The following is a 23,931-nucleotide window of genomic DNA, read 5'->3' as shown; positions in this document are numbered from 1 at the left end:
TTGTGATTTCCTTAGTGCACAATACTTTCTAAAATATCTGCTACATGCAATCATATGAGATATAGTTCAAATCACTTATCATGCAGGGTCAATCACAGACCCTATTAATATTTCTCCTTTAGTGCACCAAAAGCCATAGAAACCACTGTATATAGTTGGGAACTTTTGAAAAACATTTTATGAAAAAATGAGATGATCATGTAATAGGTCTCTATATTAGTTGCCTTATATCTCCAAGACATAAATTCCCAAGTTTCTTGAGTGAACAACCTGTGGCTTATGAGAATCTTCACAGTAGCAATGTGAGAAATTACTTCCATTATGTCAGGTTTTTAAGATTTTAACTCATTCTTTGCACTTTAAAACTTGTTAGAAATTTTAAGTTTTCTTTGTTACTATCAAATATGCCCATGATGATTGCAAAAATGTAAGTATTCATAAACAATGGCAGTCTTTAACAGATTAATGTTCAGATTTATCACAGTAGCATACATATTAGTACACGGAACCCAGTGTACATATTGGTGTAGCTGCATTGATTTGTTTCATCTCCATTTCAGTGCACATCAGTGAGTTAGGCAATTTATGAGAAAAGAATAAAAATATGTTTTTTCCCCAAAGAGTTTGTTCTTTATACTTCTAAAGATAAAGCTATAACTTTTCTTGGTGCACACTTTTCTGAGAATCTATGCATTATTTACAGGAAATACCTTGTCTTTGTACTGCATCGTGATGCAGCTGTTATTAAAAATCAACTACCTTTGTGGGGAGAGAGGATTACAGCAGCAGAATTCATAGGATCTACATCTGAACTAGTTGCTTCACAGAAAACACAGTGGGGTTTTGTATGAACATTAAGATAGACCTAACCACCTGAAGTTCATGGTAGTATCAGCCATAGAGGATAGTTAGAACAAAAATGTGGAAATAAGCACAAGGAAAGCACAAGGTAAGAGAGAAAAGGATAATAAACCTGTGATATGTTCTGGTACCCTGGGGTAGTTTGAGGCTTTGCTTGAGTGGTTTAAAAAATTTCTGGAAAAGAAACCCCACTCATTTACATCTGTATTCGTAAATAAAACATGATAAGTCCTGATTAGAAGATAAATGTCAAGGCATTTTAAAGTCAGATGGGTAAACTCCTCCTCCTTTTCACCCCCAAAACTAAAAAGTATTATGCAGCCTGCCTGTTGAGAACAGCTTGTGGTGTATTTTTTTCTTCAAGTGACTCCTAGGGCCGTCTGGAAAAGTGGATCAAAACCATACCAGGGAATGTGCTAACCATTACCGAGGACAGATAGCTGCATGCCAGTAATCAAACCTGTGCTCTTTGTGTAAATTGTTACTATAAATGGAGCTTGAGGGAACATGTAAAGAAAGTGTTGGAAATAGCTGTGAGGTAAAGGTACAAATGTTTTCAGTACAGAGGTAACTTATGAGAAGAATAGGGAAAATAATCTACTTCAGATATGTAGACTTAGTAGTACCTTGATATTTTGCATATGTTCATCTCTTCATATAAAGTACATCAAACAATTCAAGGCACTACCTGGAGCAAGTAGTTCCTTTATTTTAATAAGCTTTTAACCCCTTCAGAAGGAACAATTTGTCTCATACAGCACATATTTAAAATCTTTTCTTCTTTACTGATCTAACCAATTTCATTCCAATTTCACTGAATTGCTTGATAATCCTTTGTTTGGGTTTGGGTTTTTTTTGCTATGCTGACTTGATCTTAGTGCCTAAGAATACACAACACACTGTGTTCCCAGAGAACGTAAGCACATCTATGTTGCTATACTAAGACAGTTCAGGGATAATCAATCTCATCTACTTTACCTATCATCTATATCCACTGGCTAATAGTAGCTGCTTAGGTAAGGATTTACAAAAACAACAAGAATGCAACAATCATTGATCATTTCCTGGAATATTTTCCTGGTTCTTGTCAGTCTGCAACTCAGGGATTTCTCAAGCCAGAAGTAGTTGCTTCTGTTATTTAGCAAAACATTCATATACCTTCATTTGGATGTCTCCATACAACTGCTAAGATGTGAGCTAGATGTCTAAGCTTTAATTATAGCTAATGTACTGACATATAGTTAATGAACTGTCTAGTCAAGACAGTCAATAGAAGAGATTCAGTAAAGTAAACTAAAGTAAACCTTCAGAGTTCAGATGCATAAGCATGAATGCCTGGTGTCATTTGAAGTACCCAAGTTTATCTCACCAGCTCTGGTCAAGAAAGGAAAGCTCTCTTTCATGTTTAACATCCACCTGCAAGTTTCTAGGGTGTCTGAAATGACAGTAAATGTCAAAGTTAAAGCAAATAAGCTGAGTCTTTTGTATTTAATAGTTCCAGCTGGACTTCCCTGCAGCAGGTTTACCTAGCTGCTTCTTGAACTTCAGTAATACATCTAGTCAACATCTTGTGGCAAGGTGTCCCACACAGCTCATGTATGTTTTGTGTGAGGACATGCTTCCTTTTCTTTTTTTGTTTCTGTTTCATCTTACTATGTTTTGCATCTAACAATTGCTCATTTCGTTTTCTCTGATTCTTTTTTTAGCAGGAAGATAGAACAATCATTTTCTATTCAATTAATCATGATTTTGTAGACTGCCTTATTATCTAGTGACCTCTCTAGCTACTAGGACACCACATAGATGACCACATTTAGAATATCACAGACATATTTTTTTATAAACTTTGAAACACATCTTGCAGGTTCAATTACAACTTTCTAAACAACATAGTTGCCCCTAGACTCCACTCATTCAGTTTTGGCCAATTGCCATCTGCTTGATTTTTGAGGCTTTATTCTATTGCCAAATTCTAACTGTCTTGGGATCTTTTACTTTTTGAGACAGTCTTCCACATTGTCTCATGCACTGTCTGCTGTCTGTCTTGAATGAAGTTACTTTCCTTCTAAGCACACATTTAAGTGCTTTTCTGAAATGATGCCCAAACTGCTAGTGTTCTCAAAAAATGTGTTTTCTTTTTCTAATTTTATTCTATTAGTTTATTTATGTTAAATCATCATTACAATCACAAATATTAAATCTAGAAAGACATTTTAAATGAAACTGGAAATCATTTAAAACTCATTTTTGACTAAGATTTGAGCTAGCTATTGGGCATAATTTAAGCAAAAATTTTGGAGCCTATGAATATTTTGTGGAAAATCAAACTAAGCAAAACCTTCCTTTCTGCCTCTTTAAAGGAGCATATGTTTTTAAAACAAGACATTGACTTTTTTAAAAAAATAAAATCTAGCCAGTAAAACTTAATGAAATTAACCCAGGCAAATCATTAGTCACTCTTATGAAGCCTTGTATTCAGGTAGTTAGAAAACTTAAAGCAAAAGTTAAGCTTTAAAACCATAGGTCCTGTGATTGGGAGGGAAAAGAAAGGTGTAAAGTTCAGAAAATCACACCTGTTAAGTTTTGTACAGATCTCATAGTTCTTTGGATGCCTATAGCTTTAACTCAAAAATATTATTTATTTCAGTTGAAAGCAACCTTCAGTGATCACCTAGTCCAACTGCCTGACCAATTCAAGGCTGACCAAAAGTTAAAGCATGTTATCAAGGGCGTTGTCCAAATGCCTCTTAGACACTAACAGGTTTGGGCCATTGCCACCTCTCTAGGAAGCTTGTTCCAGTGTTTGACCATCCTCTTGGTAAACAAATGTTTCTTAATGTCCAGCCTAAACCTCCCTGGCACAGCTTTGAACCATTCCCATGCATCCTAGCACTAGATACAAGGGAGAGAGATCAGCACCTCCCTCTCCACTTCCCCTCTTCAGCAAGCTGTAGAGAGCAATGAGGTCGCCCCTCAGCATCCTTTTCTCCAAACTAGACACACCCAGAGTCCTTAGCTAGTCCCCATAGGACATGCCTTTGTGAGAGACTGAAATGTCCTATGACTGTCTCAAAGCTTGCTTGTGTCTGTGCAAACCTCCAAGAGAAGCTGCTGTGGCCTGTGGATTGGTCTGGGGGATGTCGCCCAGGGAAGCAGGAGTGTATTGAAGGATGCACCTCCCCGTGCCTTTGCTGTTGCATTGTCAAACTCCTTAAAGGGGCAGAGGTGTGCTGAGTTGGCCCCATCCTGTAGCCGTTTGTGGCTCTATAGTGTAGGCCAGACCCCATGCATGCATTGATAATGAACTGACAAGAGGCAAATGTTCCTGCCTTGAAGCTAGATGCAACAAAACCTGTGGGACCAGAGGAAAAAAAACCCTAAAGGTGAGCAGATATGCTAATCAGCAGATACGATGAACTTAAAAAAGGCAATAGAAACTTTGCTCAGTGTGCATCTACCATCGAAGCCAGATCCGTGTGCACCCACCACCGAAGAACTGAAGACTGAGGACCAACGGGACGCCGCTGGATCCATGGTGGTGACTATTCTTGCAGCCCTATCCCACATCCTTGCTTTATTTCTGTCGTTACCTTCCATTCTGTCCTATCGCTACCCCTCTTCACTTTTTAAATAATAAAAAACCTGTTCTGGGTATATGGCATTTACCTCGTTTTTGTCTTAACCTCGCTCTTGGGATCGTATCGAAACCTCCCCTGTCATTGGATTGGGACAGCCTTCGAGCCCTTTCACCAGCTTTTTTGCCCTCCTCTGGATGCATTCGAGTACCTTCACATCCTTCTTAATTGTGGGGCCCAGAACTGCACACAGTACTCCAGGAAAGGCAGCACTAACGCTGAATATAGCGGGATGATCACCTCTTTTGACCGGCTGGTTATGCTGTTTGATGCACCCCGGGATGCAGTTTGCCTTCTTGGTGCCAGGACACATGTTTTCTATTTTGTGCCACCCTAATTAGATATCTGAAATATTGTAATGAGAACAGGGCCATTGCATTCATGTTCTTGCACATAGATTTTAAAATATATGTAAAGAAATACATAATAAGATTAAAATACCTTTCAAATTAAAAATGAAATTATCTAACAGTGTGTTGCCTAAAGCAAAGCCCAAATGAAACATGCAGAGTAAATGGCATATATATATACACACATATACACATATACACATATATATATGTACATATATACATTATAAACATATATATATATGCATATATATACACATATATGCATATAGATAAATAAGTAGGCAGGTAGGTAGGTAGATACAAAAACATCTCATTGCCAAGAGAGACAGAGAGGCTTTGTTTATTAAATCTGGGTATTTTATATTCACCTTCCTCTGTAGCATAAAAATTTGGAGAATTCTAAGGGCCCTTCACAAGTGGTGTTTAGCATGAAGAGGCAGAAAGCACAGCAATACCTAACTCCTCAGAGCTGTATCTTGATTGACATCTTGTACCAAAATATTTCTGAAAAAAAGTACAACAAAATGTAATGAATAGGTTCTCTAGTCTGAAATGAGACATTCTCTTGACCCATGCTGAATATATTTCTCACCTAACATTGTTTGTTGTATCACTAAAATCAATAGAAACACCTTTCTTTCACATAGATGTCTAAATTTACCTAGAGAAGTGTACTTGTCTTGAACTGTAAATATTTTACTTTAAATTTGCACATGTAAATTAGATTCTTCCTGATGAGTAAAATTAATTGAGAGTAAATGTAGTTTTCATATGTCTAACAAAAGATAAAAAAATAATAAATAATAGAAGCCTTTCACAGCTGCAAAATATCTATTGCTATACATAAAAAACTCATTTTGAATATTTTTTTCTTTGATGACATAGAATTGTGATTAGCCATATTTTTGAAGAGTACCCTCAGTAAATGAGCAGAGAAAGTTGACAGCAACAACTTGAAATATTTGATAAATAGTAGAGGTTCCTCCATTCAGGAATATGACTGGGGCAGAATGAGAAGTATCAGAGACTCTCAGAACAGGAAAGAAAGATTGATTCAAAAAATAATGTACTTCTCCAAAACACTAACCAAGTATTCTAGGCACAGAGCACATAAAAAACTTAAATTAGGAGTTCATCCAGTCTCCTATTGTTCCTACAGCTTCCTATTTCATCTCCTGAATAATAAAAAGAAAACCTTCACAAACTTAAGGAAGCTTTCATTATGAGTAGACAAGGTTCCTTTCATGAAAGTACTGTGTACTTTTCATTCTCACCTGATACAAAGTTATATTATTGTGAGCAGTGCATCAAACTACACCAAATCTTTGAACATCTTGAAGTTATGCTATGAACACTGTTCTATGAAGGTGGACTAGAGTATAGAGAAAGAAGTTTTGTGCAGCATTATTTTTTTTCCAGTTCTCCATTTGGGACAATATTTGTCTTTTTTCATTCCTGCTGCCTTAGAGATGTGTCGAAGTATGACCTCATTGTTCTAAAAGTGTTGGAAAAGAAAGCTTTTCATTAACTCACCTCAGTGGCTGATAATGAAAGAAGATGCTTTTGTGATTCTGGTTCTTTGTTGAGGGTCTAGGCTTGTGAATGTTATCACATCTACTCCTGCTGTGTAGTTTGTCGTGGTTTTTTTTAAATCTCTGCATTAAAATATGATTTAGATTCCAGCACATCTACTTACATTTAATATCTGCTTGGTTTAAAAAGTCATCAGTTTTTACTGGATTTTTCCAGATTATGAACCTGCTCAGAAATAGTGAGACAATGAGAATTAGTCCCTGTCATTTCATTATGACTTTTAAGGCCATGGTAATCTGTTGCTCTATTGGGTTTAGCTGCAACAGTATTGCTCATATTGACTGTTTTACCATTCTGTTCCTGAGGGAAATGCAATCGTAATCTACTTTCTTCCAAACGTGCTGACATTTCTGCTTGTGACTTGTTTACAGGACAGGCTGACCAGTTAGGAAGATGAAAAACTATTACTTCTCTTCCTGGAACAACATCATTCAGTATGACAGGAGAAATGATAGTTCACACATGAGACGATACTTTTTTCTATATTAAGGCAGGAGTCACAAAATTTTTAAAGAGGAATGTAAAAATACTATGACAATTCAAATGGATATGAAAAATACTCCTTAATTTTCTAAAATACACATATCCAAATATTTCTATTTATTTATTTAAGAAATTCAATATTCCTCAAGCTGTAATAAATAGAAGAAACAAGGCGATTTATTTATAAAAACCTCTTATCAGTGATCATTCTATGGAAGATTTAGGCCTACCATTGCTATTACTTTCTGAGAAAAGTGAGTTAAGATTTTCTGTGTTGCCTTAGTTGTGATAAAGTTACTCTCCATGGTAAATGTTATTGTCATGAATGAAAATATGATAGAAAATTTATTACTGGAGTTTTCATAATGGTTTAGAAGAGAGACAGAAATAACAATATGAACAATAACTTTCAGACTAGGACTCTGTATGGACTGATGGATGCTAAGCTTCAAGCCCCTGTTGTATTTGGGGTGGATAACTGAACGTAAGTTTCCCTCTTTTCAAGTAATCTACCTACCTATATTTATCCTGGCATTTATGCCTTTGTTACTTTTTGTGGAAAAAAAGAACAAAGCATAGAATCATAGAATGATTTATGTTGGAAAAAAACTTTAAGATCATTGAGTCCAACCATTAACCTAGCACTGTCAAGTCCACGACTAAACCACATGTACCTGTCTTTTTAAATACATCCAGAGATGGTGACTCAACCGCTTCTCTAGGAAGCCTGTTCCACTGCTTGATAACGCTTCTGGTGAAGAAATTTTTCCTATTATCCAATCTAAGCCTTCCCTGGCACCACCTGAGGCCATTTCCTCTTTTTCTATCAATTGTTACTTGGAAGAACAGGCCCACACCCACCTTGTTACAACCTCCTTTCAGGTAGTTGTAGAGGGCAATGAGATCTCCCTTCAGCCTCCTTTTCTCCAGGCTAAACAACCCCAGTTCCCTCAGCCACTCCTCATAAGACCTGTTCTCCAGACCCTTCACCAGCTTCATTGCCCCTCTCTGGATACGCTCCAGCACCTCAATGTCTTTCTTGTAGTGAGGGGCCCAAAACTGAACACGGTATTCAAGGTGCGGCCTCACCAGTTTGGAGGACAGGAGGATGATTGCTTCCTTTGTCCTGCTGGTCACACTATTTCTGATGCAAGCCAGGATGCTGTTGGCCTTCCTGGCCACCTGGCCACACTGATGGCTCATACTCAGCTGGCTATCGACCAACACCCTAAGGTTCTTTTTTTCCAGGCAGCTTCCCAGCCACTCTTCCCCAAGCCTGTAGTGTTGCATGGGGTTGTTGTGACCCAAGTACAGGACCCAGCACTTAGCCTTGTTAAATCTCATACAATTGGCCTCAGCCTGTTCAGATCCTCAAAACCCTTATATTTCTTTCATAGCATAGTAGGAAAACAATGTTAAACTTGGATTTTTTTTAAACAAAATTATATTCTCTCTGTAGAGACTGCCCTACATTTTTTTTGTCTACCTTGAGCGTGTTGCCAGATTTTTAAAGGCTAAACCTATTCTTAGATTTCTTTTCTGCTAAAGTAACAGACTCAGTTGGATAGCTATGAGTAATTATTCCTCGCTGAGTTTAGAAAAAGGCTCTCATCCAATTTCTCCAGTTTGCAGAGAGTGTCCAATTCATGCTTTCTGTCACTTTTGCAGGCATAGTCAAACTGCATGCAGTTTTTTCAGGCAGATTGGTGTCATTGACTGTCACCTTGTAATGGTATACAGGGGACTGTTACAAAAGGCACATAATAGAGGAGCAGATTTATTCTAAGTGCCATAAAGGAACTTCCAAATTCCAAATCCAATCTGACATCTAGGTCTTTAGGATTCTTCATACTTGTCATGCACATCTTTGATCAGTACTACTGAAAATATAATTTTCCTTGTTTTTCTGAGCATATTTCATTATTAAAAATAAACTTGAATTAGTTTAACAATGAAAACTCTAGAAGCACTTTTGTGATAAACTATATATAAAACTGATTACTTATTCAGGATAGGTAATATTTATCCTTGCAATAATGGACAATTGTAACTGAATATGGGCAGAGAGAAAAAGTAGTATGTGAATTTGAACTTAAATCACTCTGTCTAGATAATAAGGCTTTGTCTATATCTATAAGTAAATGTGTAGAGGACTCTTATATAGTACTAAAGCCAACTGGCATAAAAAATATAAACACTCTTGCCCTCCAAGACAGAGTGGCCATGTCCAAAATGGCTATTTGGTTACATGTCTCTGCTTCATACTACCTTACAGCCTATGACTGGAAGTTTGGAGAGTTCTGGTCAGCTCAAGGCAAAAATTGCCAGGGGGCATTCTGACAATATAGAATTGCAAATTGTCTCTTTTCAGCAGCTCAGAACACTCCTTCACAGTGCCTAATTAGTAACAAAGGTGTAATAAAAGATCCAAATTAATTTTGTAGAAGGAACTTTGATTCTTACATGACATTTTCTTAACTGGTTGACTTTTCAGTCAGATAATAATGCTCTAACCCATTTTTGCTCTTATGCTTTTTTCAATTTCTTTGTCTAAAAAAATAACTGGAAGAAACCACCCCAGAATAAAAAGAAAACCCATAGTTTTTTCCCCTCACTTTTCATACAGCTACTTACATTGACTATCAGTGTGTCTTGAAGTTTCAGATCTACTGCTAAAACTCTGTTTGAACTAATAACAACATGAGAAGGTAATCAACAAATTCTCTACAGCAGCAGTTAGACAATCCACTGCCTCTCCAATTCCAGAAGATAATTCTTTCTAGTGATGGTTTTGGTACTCATTTCACCCAATGGTAACAGATTTTGTTTGATCTCTCTTTTCGATCATTTCCAGTCTGTTTCAAAAATTTTTAATGCACTTCTCTTTCAGTTTCCACCTTATTCCCACTCCTTCACCTTTCCCTTTCTATCTTCATGTCAAAGTTAGTTTGTCCCACAAGCTGATCTACTTCCTTTTATCAGATTCCACTCTATCACTGTTTGCTCAGCTACCTTCTTCATTCACAAGGCTGATTTTCCTGTCAGTCCCACCACCTCCCTTGTCACTTTCTTCTTTGGAACTGAATGTCCTTTTCCAGGCAGTTTACAGTCTTCCTTGTATTTCCCTCAGGTTCCAAGTTCTTCCTTCACCTTCCCTAGTTTCATAGTCTTGGTATCAGTTAATGCCTTTAACCGGTGCATTCCCTTCTCAACAAGATACTTGTTTCCACTACATTTGAATCAGATTATTTCCCTGCCACAAATCTGTGCTGTCTGATGCCACCACTGTTACAGAGGGAAGACCACCCTTGTTTTCATTGATGGTGCTCAGACTATGGTATGAATTTCAGCTCAGCAAATGACAAGAATAGTATTTTTGGAAAAAAAAAATTTGAACTTTGAAAAGTTTTGGAAGTTTTGAACATGTACCCATGTTAAGCAGGAAGCATGGTCAGTTAACTGACTGTAATGGTGGGGGCACAGTTTAGTCATAACAGGGAGATCCTGAAATGAATAGATTCTTCAGAAATGTTAAGTGACAAAATCAACTTTCTAATACATAAATGTACTCAAAATTTATGTAATTGGGCATAGTCATAGATTTGCAGTGGAAAAAGAAAAAGACATTGCAAGTCACTAAAGTGCAGTTTTTCAACCAGTGGAACCCCTTCATAACAAAACTTGACTGATGATCCCACAAGAGAAGATGTAAATACAAAAGATGTAAATGTTTGGGAATTAATGTATATTTGCTTTAGTCTGTCTTACAGATATAGTTGAATCGTTATGACTGAATATTTCCAAATAAATAATTGAATTTGAATTCATCTTACAGCCGATACTCAGACATTTATGAGTATAAATAACTCAATTTTGGCAAGAATTAAGCTTTTCATCATTAACGGAAGATCCAAAAAGCCTTAATTACATGGATATTGCCAACAACAGTGAACATCTGATGGCAGAAAATATTAAGCTTCTTTCAAGACATATATTACTACTTAGGTATTATTCAGGATATACAATCTTATTCAATATGTATTCAAGAAAGATACTTTTACTCAGTTTTAATAGTTATGTAAAATTTGATAGCTCAGTGAAGGAGTTCTGGTAAACTTGAGGTGCCATATATACTTAAAATCAACACATGATTCTAGAAAAATAGTGTGCAAGACACTGGAAAATAAAATAACTTTTACAGCTTGCAGAGATTAAATTTACAGGAAATCTTAAAGAAAATTCTATAAACACAGGTTTTATCTGTATATGGAAGCAATTGGAGCAGAAATAAAACGAGACCCTCAGATGCTTATTTTGCTCCTAACAGTCCTACTATCCACTGCTCTTGATGTACACAATATTTTTTCAGGCACTGTAGAGGGAGAAAGCAGGAAATAAATCAGTTACTGTAATATATGCATCACAATGTACTTCAAAAAAAAAGAAGAAACAGATGTTTCTTGTGCAGGTATAAAAATCAAAAGGATTATAAAACTATCAAAGAACGTGTAATGAAGTGTAGATTAAAGAGCGCAGTCTTGTCATTACAACATATGTTCTGAACTTTCATGAGATAGGATTGTATAACACTAGACATGTACTCATGAAAACAAGGAGGCTGAAAGCACCTGCAAAAGAAGTGTTCTCTTTATGTTCTGAAATGTACAACCTACAAAAGAGGATGAATGTAGCATTAATGTGCCATATGAGTTGTAGAATTGGACTGATGCATAAGCATCCATTTTCCAGTTCTCTGCAACTGCAACTCACATTGACTGAACATCATTACGACCAAGATACAGGTCTTAAAAGTTCTTGAAATTTCTTTTGGTAGAAACAGTGCCAATTCCATCATATGTATCAGCTTATTTTGGTTGGCACTAAAAGGAAAGACTCATTTCAGCTATCTCATTCTTTTTCAGACCTTTTGGGTAACGTTAATTTCAATTACAGATGGAAGGATCTGCCAGTCATTGGTTATTGTGCCTAAACACATCCTTATGTACTTCTGTGTTAACTAGACACAATATAGCTGTCTAGAAAAAATTAGATTTACTTAGCAGGTTATGGATATTGGGATAAAATCCAGGTGTCAGTGACATATGTACATCAGTATGTCATTTTTCATTTTATCATCATCACACACCACTTCGGAAGATGCAACAAAATCTGAGTTTCTAATATCAGTGCTTTGTCCAAACTTACAAGATCATAACTGTAACCGTGTGATGTGTGATTTATAGCAACTGATCATATACTATAGACATAGATAAATAATATATAAATACATTACAATCCAAGAATGAGAAAAATATGAGCTAAAAAGATATGAAAGAGAATAACTTCGTTATGTATGAAACATTAGAAATTGAGTCTTCTTGTACACACTTCCATATAGATACAAATTAATATCTTCAAATTATGACATAATCTGTGAAATGAGGAAAAATAGGAACCCACCTTAACTCTTTCAGAAACCAGTGTATTATTTTCTCTCATGACTTCATGGGTGCTTTACCAACATCTATCACCATCCCATTTATGAAAGCCAAGGACAGCAGGCAGTCAAATAATCAACAGAACTGCACATTCTCCCAGACAGATACTGAATCTGGTAGACTAGGAAGAAATTTAGAAACCTTTTGCCTCTGCTAAATGTTCATTTGGATATTCAGCAGAATGAGACATCTCTTTATTTAACTTTAATTGTCATCTGGTGAAATTGCTTCATCCACAGGCAAAGAGCAAGCCCAACTAATCATGTCAAAGAGCAGGAATATCTATGATACTCATAAACATTGGTAATCAGAGAGGGACCATGCAGAAAATCCATATTAAATACAAGCAGTGTCATGATGCCAATTCAAATAAATTTTGGTTAACACCAGAGTGGAAGACAACTAGAGTGGGATTGCTCTATGCCTACATGGATTAGGTACATAACATCTTCCAAGGTATACAACGGTATCAAGATATGAGGCTGATGATAGTTAAAACACAGGTCTTACAGGAAGTCACCATTCTTCTAGACAATAAGTAGCTAAGCAGGATACCTGACAGTGCCTGAAATAACCTTTAGTATCTGTATGTAGGTAACTGAATCACTTTGTGTGTGCCTACATTCAGGAGATGAGTGCTGCTGCTATTTACCAGATGAAGTGATTCCACATCTAGAAATCACAGAACATTAGAAAGGCCTTAGGGACTTATCCATTTCCCAGGGGGATTCATCCCTTACCCTAGTTTCTCCCCTGTTGTCTAGTTCTACATGTCAGGTAGTTTCCATGGTATTATATGAAACGCCTCCCTCTGCAGCTTGCTGCTCTATGCATCAAGGCCTCTATTGCAAAAGCAGATGAGGAATGTAGGAATCCATATTCTGTTCCGTCCCATTCTGAGCTCATCCAAAATCCTTGTCCCATCAGCTCTATCATCATTCCTTCTAATCACAACAGGCTTCTTGGAAAATTTAAGGTGCTGCCTACGAAATTAGAATACTCACTTGGAAAATAGCAGACAGTGAGCGCACAAGCAGATGTACTAGAGGAAAAAAAAAAAAAAAAAATCCAAAACACCTAGCAATGAATCACAGGGAAACTAAGTACAGCTGGAACAGATATAAAAGCATGTATAAGTCTAAAGTATATATCATGTCCAGGTTCAAATGGATGAATCACCAGTGAATCATCAAGAGGATTGCTTGAAAGCACTAAGTCTAGTATCTTTGTTCAGGAATTCCAAAAGCTGAAAGCTTACACTGCTAAAGAGGTCTGGCATAAAGGTACATGGTACTCTTTAGCATCAAGTTATGAAAACAGCCAGACTGGTAGGAAAACCTTGAAATAATTTCTGAAGATCCTATTCATCTAGAATATTCTCATCCCAAACCAACTCAATTTGGCAATTATTTCCCTTTGCTCTAAACTATTATTTCCCTTGTTCAGCCCCAGATGTGTTCACAAGCATTTATTTGCTTGAATGAGGCTTTACTTCTTATCTAAGGTACTTTGCTTTACTTATGCATATGCTGACACTTCATTCCTTCTTTTTACATTGACTGACCAGCATGATCTTTACATACTGTGTCTACAAGTCTGAGAGATGATAAAAAATCTCTCATGCACTGAGAAGAAATGCTTCAAGACTCTGTTTTCTTGTCTGTATTCTTTGGCTACTAGTAAATTCAGCAGTAACCAGGAATATTGCTGGGCAGTGGAATTTGGAGATCAGTATTGGTAAATTGAACAGTGCCCAAAACGTGCTTAGCCTGTACCAAACTTCCCCAGTAAATTCACAGGTACTGAGTTTGGTGTGCTGTGCTGAAGATGCAAGAATTACCTGTGTCATGGAAGAGACCTGTGGGCATGGAAGCCTGAATTCATTCTTGCTCCCTAGAAATTATGCAGGTAGGTCTGGGCTTCTTTGCAGCTGAACACATCTTCCAGCTGAATAACATAAAGTTTCAATTTATTATTTTTTTTTCTGTTAGAGGACCTTCTGTTGAAAGTTTGTCCACCTTAGCCTGCAACGCCCGCAGTTTATTCACAAATTGCTTTAAAAAACAGTGGGCTGTAACGAAGGCTCCAAGGCAACTCTACCCTGCAGACATCCTTTTATTTTCGACTGTAAAGGTGCCTTCAATGCTCAGGTTCACTAGGCACAATTGATCCCATCATTCAGGATATCTTTGAAGGTCTGAAGTTCTGAACCTGTCAGGTGTTCAGCTGTCTCCCTAGTTTGTACAGTTTTTGTAGTGTGGATGGTCTCCTGTCCCCATTGTCATCCTGGTGCAGTCAGCAGGCAACACCGGGGATGTTCATGCTCTTCTTGGCTACCCAGGTCCCAGCAGTCCAGTCTGACTGTATCTGTGCAGAGGCACTCAGCAGCAAGCTCACAGGTTCAGTATCAGTTCAATATCAGAAAGTATCATTTTCTGTCTGTAAGTATCTGAAAGCCTATCTTCCTCAAGAAAAGCAAAACAAAGCAAAACAAAGAAACCAAACAAACAACCACGACCAAATCAAATAAAAACACAGCAGTTTTTTAATTTGAATAATTACAACATTTGTATTTCAGTTGGAGGGGGTTTTACATCCACTTTCACCTAGTATTGAAACAAATGTAAAAATCTTTCCCCCAAATATATTTATCTTTCAGTCAAGAATATAATTTGCCTAATGTACATGTATACTCCCAGAAGGCAAAGTATACATAGATTTACACAATTACTTGGACTGAATATTAGGAATCCCTCTTGCCCCCAGAATTTTTCTCCAGATGCTCTGACATAATTACATTCAGCTGAAAGTATCCCTAGATGTTCTGTTGGCTAAATTTGTTTATTGCGTACTTTGAAATCATTGAATATTATTCCTGTTTCTTCCTCTGTGAATCCTTGATTTTAAATTACTCTGTGCCAGAAACAAATTGAAATACATGTGCTGAACACATGGATATGAAGCAGTTTGCCCAGTAATAATTGCTTCATGACAGTTTTCTATTCTTCCAGTTCTTCTCCCTTTGGGATAGTTTAGTGGTTTGGATAGCATTAGTAACAGAGAGACAAAGTACTGTCTCAAGCTAGATATTATTGCTGCAGACTTGATAAAATCTAAACATGTTTGAAACAATGGTTCTTTGAATAATTAAGTGGATTCTGAAAACCTCCAAACTTTGCTGATTTTTACTACATTTCACATTTTTTAAAAGACCACAAAAGAATTCCAGTCTTGGAGAAAAATCAGCTTTGTACTGCAAATGAAAATATTTCAAGAACAGCAGATATTCAGGGCAAGAGTTCTTTTTAATACACTACTTTTTAATTGTGAATTCAAAAATAATTACATAAATGTTACATATAAGTAAAAGTTTTCTTAAAAGTAACCTTTCAGCTTTTACTGGCATCTAACAGAAATATTGTAGTCAGGAAATTCTCTTGTTTAGATTTCAGTACAAGACAAAAAGCAATCACTCAGTTTCTAAATAAATAAATAAATACCAGCTGTTAATAATTCTTGCACATCAGCTAGTCATTGCTGTGTAAACCAAAAATAAATTCTGGCAGGGAACTATGAAATCTATTTAATACACAAAAGTTTTATAAAAACTTACTTGAAAAAAAAAGTTTTCTGTTTCGCTAAGCTACATTTTGGCAGCTTTACACCAAGTTTGTTTGTCTGAAAAGCTGAAGAGAATTCTTCAAGTGTCATGCTTGCTCTAGGTTTAGGTCTTGATATTAATCTCATTCTGTAGCTGAAGGGGTCATTTTAAAAAAGTCTTTACAACTAACACTGAAATACTTCTGCTGTAAAGTTTCCATCAGCAGTATTTGTCTTACAATTTGGCATGGAAAGAACTTGGTTCAAGTTTCATCAGGTAATGTGAGAAATTCATTACCTCTAATAGATTTAAATTACTCGGGCTTAATACAATGGAGAGTTATATATTAATTACATTATGGTATTTCTTAATTACAGTGAATCCACAATGAAAAGTGTTAATTTTAACATCACTTTGGTTTACTAAAAATTATTTCCAAAACAAAAAGTACTTCAAGAAAAGTATCCTTCTCATTATATTTTATGGTATATTACATATCTTTTTAATATCTCTTAGTGTTCTTTTTGGTGTCTGTTAAGAAATGACACAGAATGCTGCTTCTGTAACACTGAAATACAGCAACATATGTATGGAGATGTCTCGGGCTGAGACATATAACAGCACTGCTCACATTGTTATGTGTATTAGAAGAACATAAATCAGAAAAGATCTTATAATGTTTTTCAGTACAGTATTTTTGAAGTGGAGAGTATTTCTACGGATACTGAAAGAGTCAAAATAGTAAAATATTTCATAATGAAATAATTTATAACAATATTTAGATGTTGACTTTCTAGCTTGTTTTATGGTGAAAAGATTATTTTTTTTCTTTGTTTACAGAGCTTATAAGAAAGTTAATCCAATAAATACAGATACATAGAATCCTGTACTGTGCACAGAAAAGGCTCCATAATCAACAGTTTTAGATGTTAATGTTAATATTTCAATAGTTATAGAAGGATAGATATTGAAAGTATATATCCTGGCACAAAAATATATATGCTACTGATAAAACTTTGACTAAATCTGTGCATTAAAAAAATTGTAATTTTACTGTATTTCTGCCCCATGGCAAGTTTACAATTTTGATCAGGGAAGGAATGTCAGTACACCTCACCAGAGAGTAATTATATATTTCTTTTAAGAGCAAGCATTGCTAAAATATCAGCATTTTAACACTTAATGCTTGGAGTCAGTCAGTATAACACTGACCTTGTAAATCCAGTCTTGCTGTCATTGGTACAGTCAAAAGTGGATATAATGAATCTTATGGTAGACTTACTGGCACACACTCTGCTTTCCTTGACCTTCTGTGGAGGCAGAGTGACCACTGGGCTAGGTTTTCTGGGTTTTTAGTCTCTTGAATGTCATGCAAAAATGTTATAGGCAGTATGTCCATAAATGCCTGTATGTTTCTCTATGGAGACAGTTTTGTAGGGGGTAGTCATAATTAAACCAAATGATGCGTACATGAGCAAACTAGACAATCATGCAAATCTTTCACCTTTCCATCCTTAATATTAATCTTTACTTAAATATGCCTTACTTGACAATTGTAGGCTTTTTTCTTCTTCTTTTTTTTTTTTTTTTTTTTTAATAAGGAAGATGATTCCTTCTTTCACTTGCAAAATACCTGGATATATGTCTGGGAACTCTGACATTACGTATTTAGAGTAATGAAACTCCTTAAGCCAAATGATCACCTTTAGCAGCATTTCAGTTTGAGCCAACTATTTCAGAAAACTTGGGCCAGATTCTAAATCACACTGTTATGCTGAGACCACAGTATAATGGACAAGATATTTTAAAAATAAAAATCACATACCTTCTGTTACACAAGCTGAAAGTTTGGTCTAGGTGATGTGGATTTGGGTAGACTCGTTTTTCCCTTCATACTTACTCCACAGGGCAAAAATGCTGAGCACAACCTAGCTGTATTTTCAGTAGTGTTATTGAACATTTAGACCATGAACTATTTTAAAATACTCATTTAAAAATAGAGAGAAAGATATAGAACAGTTACACAATAGGCATGGAGGAAGGCTACTTATATTTAATCATGTTTCTCAAGTTCTTAGCACCAATAAAGAACCCACAGAAATCACCTACACTCCCAGAAGTACAGTATCATTCTGGGGAAAGTATTTGCATGGAGGAACACTTTGAAAAATGTCATTTGAATACAAAGCATTGGGAGAAGACTAGGTACAGAATTTCTAGTGCCTAGGTGATGCTTGGGGACTTAGCTATGACGGTGCTGAGTGCAGTGCTTCAGGTAAGTGTCTGTCAGCATTCAGCTAGTAAGGCCCTATTTTCAGGAATTTATCTCCTTAGAACTTATGAATTAATTTTGAAATAGAAGTGCTCCTGACATAAATAGTGTCTCATTATAAGAACTATTTAAAATAATTTTTAATTTTGAATGACTTTGAAAGATGATTGTCATTGGCAAATTCTAAAAGTTCAACAAAATATGACAAATTGAGCAAATGTAAGAAATTTATGGTAAACATTGAGCATTTAAAATGTCTGCATTGTTTTCAATTTTGAAAAAGAAAATTATTTCAAAGTACTCCAAGAATTAAAAATCAGCTCCATGAGTGCTCAAGAGAAGCTCATCAGGTCAGCCTATCCTGTCTGTGATCACTTATATCTGATTTCATATAATTAGAGAGTTTTCAGTTGGAGAGTTAACGTGGAAGTCTGGTTAATAAGTATAAATCCCACTTCAGGAGGATTTCAGTCTGCACATAGATTAACAGGTCTACAGCCAAAAGGATTCCATTTCGGTGATTTAACCTGATGTTTTGCATAATGCAGGCCACTGAATTTCACCAGCTTCACACTGTATTAAGATATCCATACACATTCCAGATGTGTCATCTAAAAATATGCTTGGGAATGTGTAATTATTTAAGTCTGTGTGTCTTCATTTTCCTGTTTACAATTTCTTTTTGTGTCAGATAAAAATTTGAATGAGATTGACTAATTGTCCCTAACATGTTATTTTGGGTATTAGAGTTTGAATGTAAAACAATAGGTAGTTTTAAATACTACACAGTCAAATAGTATGCATCTATAATATTTTTTTCTTGAGTTTTCTATACGCCAGATTTTAAAATAACACTAAGGTTGCAATTCACTGAATGTAGAAGTGAAATAATTCTATTTTTTTTTTACATTCAGAATTAAATCAGTCCTTAAAGTCCCAATTTTGTAACAATGCCTAATTATATTTCCTTAGGATTTTGATTTGATTTGATTTTTGATTGATATAAAGTGTAAAATAAAAGTCATCCACTGCCTATTTATAAATTAGACCACCTGTGTGCAGAAAACTCTTGTATCATCTCATTTATTTATTCTTTCACAGTCCATATGCAGAGAAAACTACTAAAAATAGTTTGCATCTGGCAGATTGATCCCTGTGACAATAAGAGGATTAAACAGCAAGATAGCAAGATACTTTCAGTAATGTCTAGCAATACAGAGAATCTATTTTGTTCATTATGTATACATCATTCAATGTTTTCAAGCATGACCACCATACCTTTCTTTTTTTGCCCTTGAAAAACAACTGTATTATTACTATAATTGTAACAAATAATGTTTTGAGAAGCAAAAAAAATCACTGAGAAAGCAGAAAACTTACACAATTTTCTTAAAATTGTCAAACTTTCAGACATTATTTTTCCCAAGAAAATTATTTTAAAAACCATATAGTACATAATTTTTTCTATCATATTGTTATGATTTTTTTCATACACCAAAAATTGTAACAGGGATGTAATTCTTCATTATGATGAAAATAATTGTGAGATTTTTTGTTTTCTTTTGTTCACAACTTTCTGCTTGATAGTAGTATATGTAAAACAATGTTTGTAGAAACCTACATAGTCTTGGCTGATTTCAATTCATTATATTTTTATTTGAAATTCAAGGTTTAGATTGAACAAAGGAATAGGTTCCCATGGAAAGTACTGGGATTAATCAAGTAAGAAGCCTTATATTATTTGCAATATTTTCATCTGCCTTTAATCTCAACCGAAGATATATTATACTATAAATCATATCTAGACTGAATAGTTTAAAGAGGGGCTTGGGGAATGGAAAGTCTACAACATGGGGTGATTGGATCAAATGGCAGGTGCACATTTCAGTGAAAATACCAGCACACATTTGGCTAAACAGTCAGGCTACGGAAATCATCTTTTGCTATGAAAAAATATGAGAAATATCAGTAGTTTTGCTCAAATAGTTTAGGATATTGTGATAAGATTGTGTTCTCCTGCCCATTTGGTGGAATCAGCAAGTCAGAGGAAGACTCTGGAAGGCAGAGGTCACACCCAGGACCCTGTCAGAGGAGCTGGCTCCATTCACTTGCTATATTCCTACACTTAGGTCATCTCCAGATATGGTTCTCTCTAGCTGTTATCCTTTTTCCCACACACCGAGTCTATATAGCAGGGAACAGAGCCACACAGAAAGTTCCCATAGACGAAGAGCTATGAATCCTTGAAATTCCTAACATGTTTTATATATGCAATGGATAATTTGGAACTGAAAATGAAAATGAAAACCTGGTCATTGACTTAAAAGAAAGGCCTTGAGTAGTCCTTTTTCCTCTTTCAAAGCTGTGTAGTCCCAATACAGGCACCCTGATGTAAGGCTGACACCTAAAAAGGTGAGAGAGGATGCTTGGGCTTCACTTCTTCAGGAGAACATAGACAGGAGACATTTGGGGGCAAGACAGAGGGGAGAGACACCCACTGACAAGTTCTTAGGAAGAGTTCATAGAGAATAGCTTTCAGAAGGATAACTGGAAATAGTTCTTAGTCTCCCTCTTCCTCCCCCCAGACTTTCCTGGAAAGAGATTCTGACTCACTGCATATTGGCAGCAGACAAGTATCTCAAAAGCCTCCATTTCTTTGGGAGGACTGTGTTCCTCAGATGACTCCGTTGAATGTTGGCTAGGAACTTAGATGCAGTCCAGGAACAGCTGGATACAGGATCTCTCCTTCATATATTTTTGAAGAATTAAAACTAGCATGTAAATCCTTCATAATGACTGACTACTGTATTTCTGTCCCCTGATGCTTTCTCACTTTCCTCCCAGTATGTTTATCAGGAGGACAAAGTTCACAGCAATATATATAGATAAGTGGATCACAGTTATTCGCAGACAGATTGTATACCAGAAAAATGCATTGGAGATAATCCCCAGAGAGTGCCCTACCAACTACTGGCATGTACCCCCAATGCCAGCAGAAACTCCCTGGAACTGGCTCTACAACCTGTCTCTCCTCTAAAGCCCGTAGCTGGTACTACAGTGGGAGAGGGCTGAGATGGGTGCATGCAACAGGAGGAATGAAGGGAGACTTGTGCTGTGTGAGTGGCACTGTACCAGTCACTCGTCCAAACCGTGTGCCTGTGCACTTCTTAGATGAACAAGTGGAACAAGAACCTTTCGCAGTGTTAGGTACCCCTCTGGAAAGTGAATGAGGTCTTAGGGTGTTCCTTGGGAACAGGGGGTGCTGAGAAACATACACAAATGAAGAACTACTTTCAGACAGTTGCTGCAGAGGTATAACCATGTTCCCTATTCTAAGCCTTAATGTCCCTGAGCAGCCTCACCTGTGGTTTCCACCCATGCTTTCTTGGCCATGGATCCAAGAGCCCTATCTCAGCTCAGTTCTGCATACCTAGGCCTTCCCTGAGCTATTCTGTGGATATAATTATCTCCGATTCTGTCTCTGGGATGTCCCTAGGGCAATGTTGAAGGAAACCTCTTCTCCAGTCTTTTCTCTGGCACCATTTCTTGCTGTTGTTCCTCGCTGTGGTTCTTCCTGGATGGACCTGGGTCTGATTCAATGCCTCAGCTTGCCTGGGGATCACTGGACAGTTGACAGAAGCTGTTACTATCAGCAACCCAGGCCTGCTCAAGTGCTGCAGGACTGCATCGCACCAGCAAAAGCATAACCTGTGCTAGGGGTCACCCCCAGTGCCCAGATAGACATAGCAGCAGCCCCTGGGAGAATTCATGTCACCTATCAACCTTTTATAACCCCGCTCCCAAACTCAGACCTGTGTTTCCTGACAGTTTTCTTGACAAAGTGAGGAGACACCATCTTGATCTGGTGTCCAGGAGCGTGTTGGAGTTTGATACTTTTCTCCTGCTACACACATTGAGCATCTCTGCTGGTCCCTAATTCTTGATGACTGTGGAAACTGCTGGAGCATGACCAGAGTGTACTGAACATGCAGTGGGACTTTGTGGAGGAGGAGCACGACATGATATGACTCATTCATGAGCCTGAAGGAAAGAGAGGGCACACAGGAGGAGGGCACACCACAAGGGAGGAAAGAAATGTCATGACTACCACTTAAGCTTACATGATATTCCCAGACTTATAGTTTTATTGACTTATTAAAAACCTAGAGTCTGCCTTTTCAGCAGTTTAGTTCATCTGCTTATTCTGCTGAACTATTTTTGGAGAATTTCCTTTGTCGTTTAACTTACATTAGCTTTTGAACAAATTCATTCATTCTGCTCCAATTCTGCCTTTTTAGTTGTGTAAGAATTTCCATTTTTCATGCCCTGTTTCTAGTTTGCGTAATTTCAGTCTTGGTCTTCTTACACTGGTTGTAGATTTTGATGGTACTAGTTCAGTAGTCTACTTTTCTTACTGTCTCCTTTACTACCTTACCTTAAGGCGTGACCTCATCTGCCAATTTTGCCAAAAGCCTTTAAAAAATATATGTCAGTGGTAAAATAAAACTAAAACCAACTTGGATATAGTTCCCAAAATCAAATGTTTTAAAGTCTACAAGAAGTTATTTTAACACTGAGTGTGTCAGAGAAGATCCAAGTAAATAACTCACTTGTTCCTAAAATGTAGGCTTTTTTCATTGCATAGCTAATTTTTGTTTTTAACTTTAGGACCCAGGCACTCTAATCCTTTGCCCTATACACATGTTAAATTCCCTCAAAAGGAAAGGTCCAATTGTCCTGAGAAGATAACTTGCTTCAGGACTGAGTATATTGTTAGAAATAGATATAATTTTCACCAGGTTTTGCTTTCTCCATCTTGAACAATCACTCAAACCTATGCCAGTGACTTTACATCTTGTAATCTCTCCATAAAATCACAAATCCCTGATGTCAGGCTGAAAAAAAAACCCTCTGGTGGTCTGTGAAGCAGTCCTCTCATTATTCAGGCACCATTTTCTGGAAGAGGACTATTTAAAAACAAAGTCAGTTTCAGGGCACCAAGAGCTTATCACATGCTTTAAATTGTCTCATATCCAGGCTCTACTCCACTGGAAGGATTCCCCTCTACTAATTCCCAAGAAATGACAGAGGTGCTACAGTAGGCACCTCAACTTAAAAAAATCCTAGGAAACATACATGAAGGACAGGGAAGTGAATTATTGTTCTCATGTTATCTGACATACATTCATAAGGCTTCTTACAAAGCTTTCTCTGATGCACTGCCCATGGGATCTGAGTCCAACCTTCCTTCTCTTCATCTAAAAGAAAAAGGAAAGTAATGTTGTCCGCCAAAGTCACTCTGTTATCATCTCCCCTTCTCCTGCCAAATGCTGATGCTTCAACAGAGAACAGAAGTGTGGTGGAGGAGGTGGTCTTGGTCTGTTGATACTTAGGCTCAGGAAGAACATTTATGCTTAAAGGAGAGTGAATGGTCAGGATAAGAACTTGGTAGCTTGAAATGAAAAGAAAGTTCACAGAACGACTACACAGTGTGTCTCCTCAGTTCCCATGATTCATCCATGCATGAAAAACTAGTGTCTTTAACATTTTCATATGCCTCTTCACTGACAACAGTACAGCTCAACTTAGCGTGTCCCACTGGAAGTAACTCTAAAGCCAAAAGTAGTGCCTCCCA

The 23,931-nt window shown here is 36.7% G+C and overlaps 1 protein-coding gene across 1 annotated transcript in view; it reads left to right on the top strand.

The window, feature by feature from the left end:
* The window catches only part of GPC5 (glypican 5), a 742,838-nt gene that overhangs the window by 708,202 nt on the left and 10,705 nt on the right, over positions 1-23,931 (top strand). The gene's annotated exons all lie outside the window — the stretch shown is intronic.

This window comes from Strix aluco, chromosome 2 (assembly GCF_031877795.1).
Source record: "Strix aluco isolate bStrAlu1 chromosome 2, bStrAlu1.hap1, whole genome shotgun sequence".
Taxonomy (NCBI): domain Eukaryota; kingdom Metazoa; phylum Chordata; class Aves; order Strigiformes; family Strigidae; genus Strix; species Strix aluco.
The sequence above is the reverse complement of the archived record's forward strand: the minus strand, read 5'-3'. Positions and strand labels throughout refer to the sequence as shown.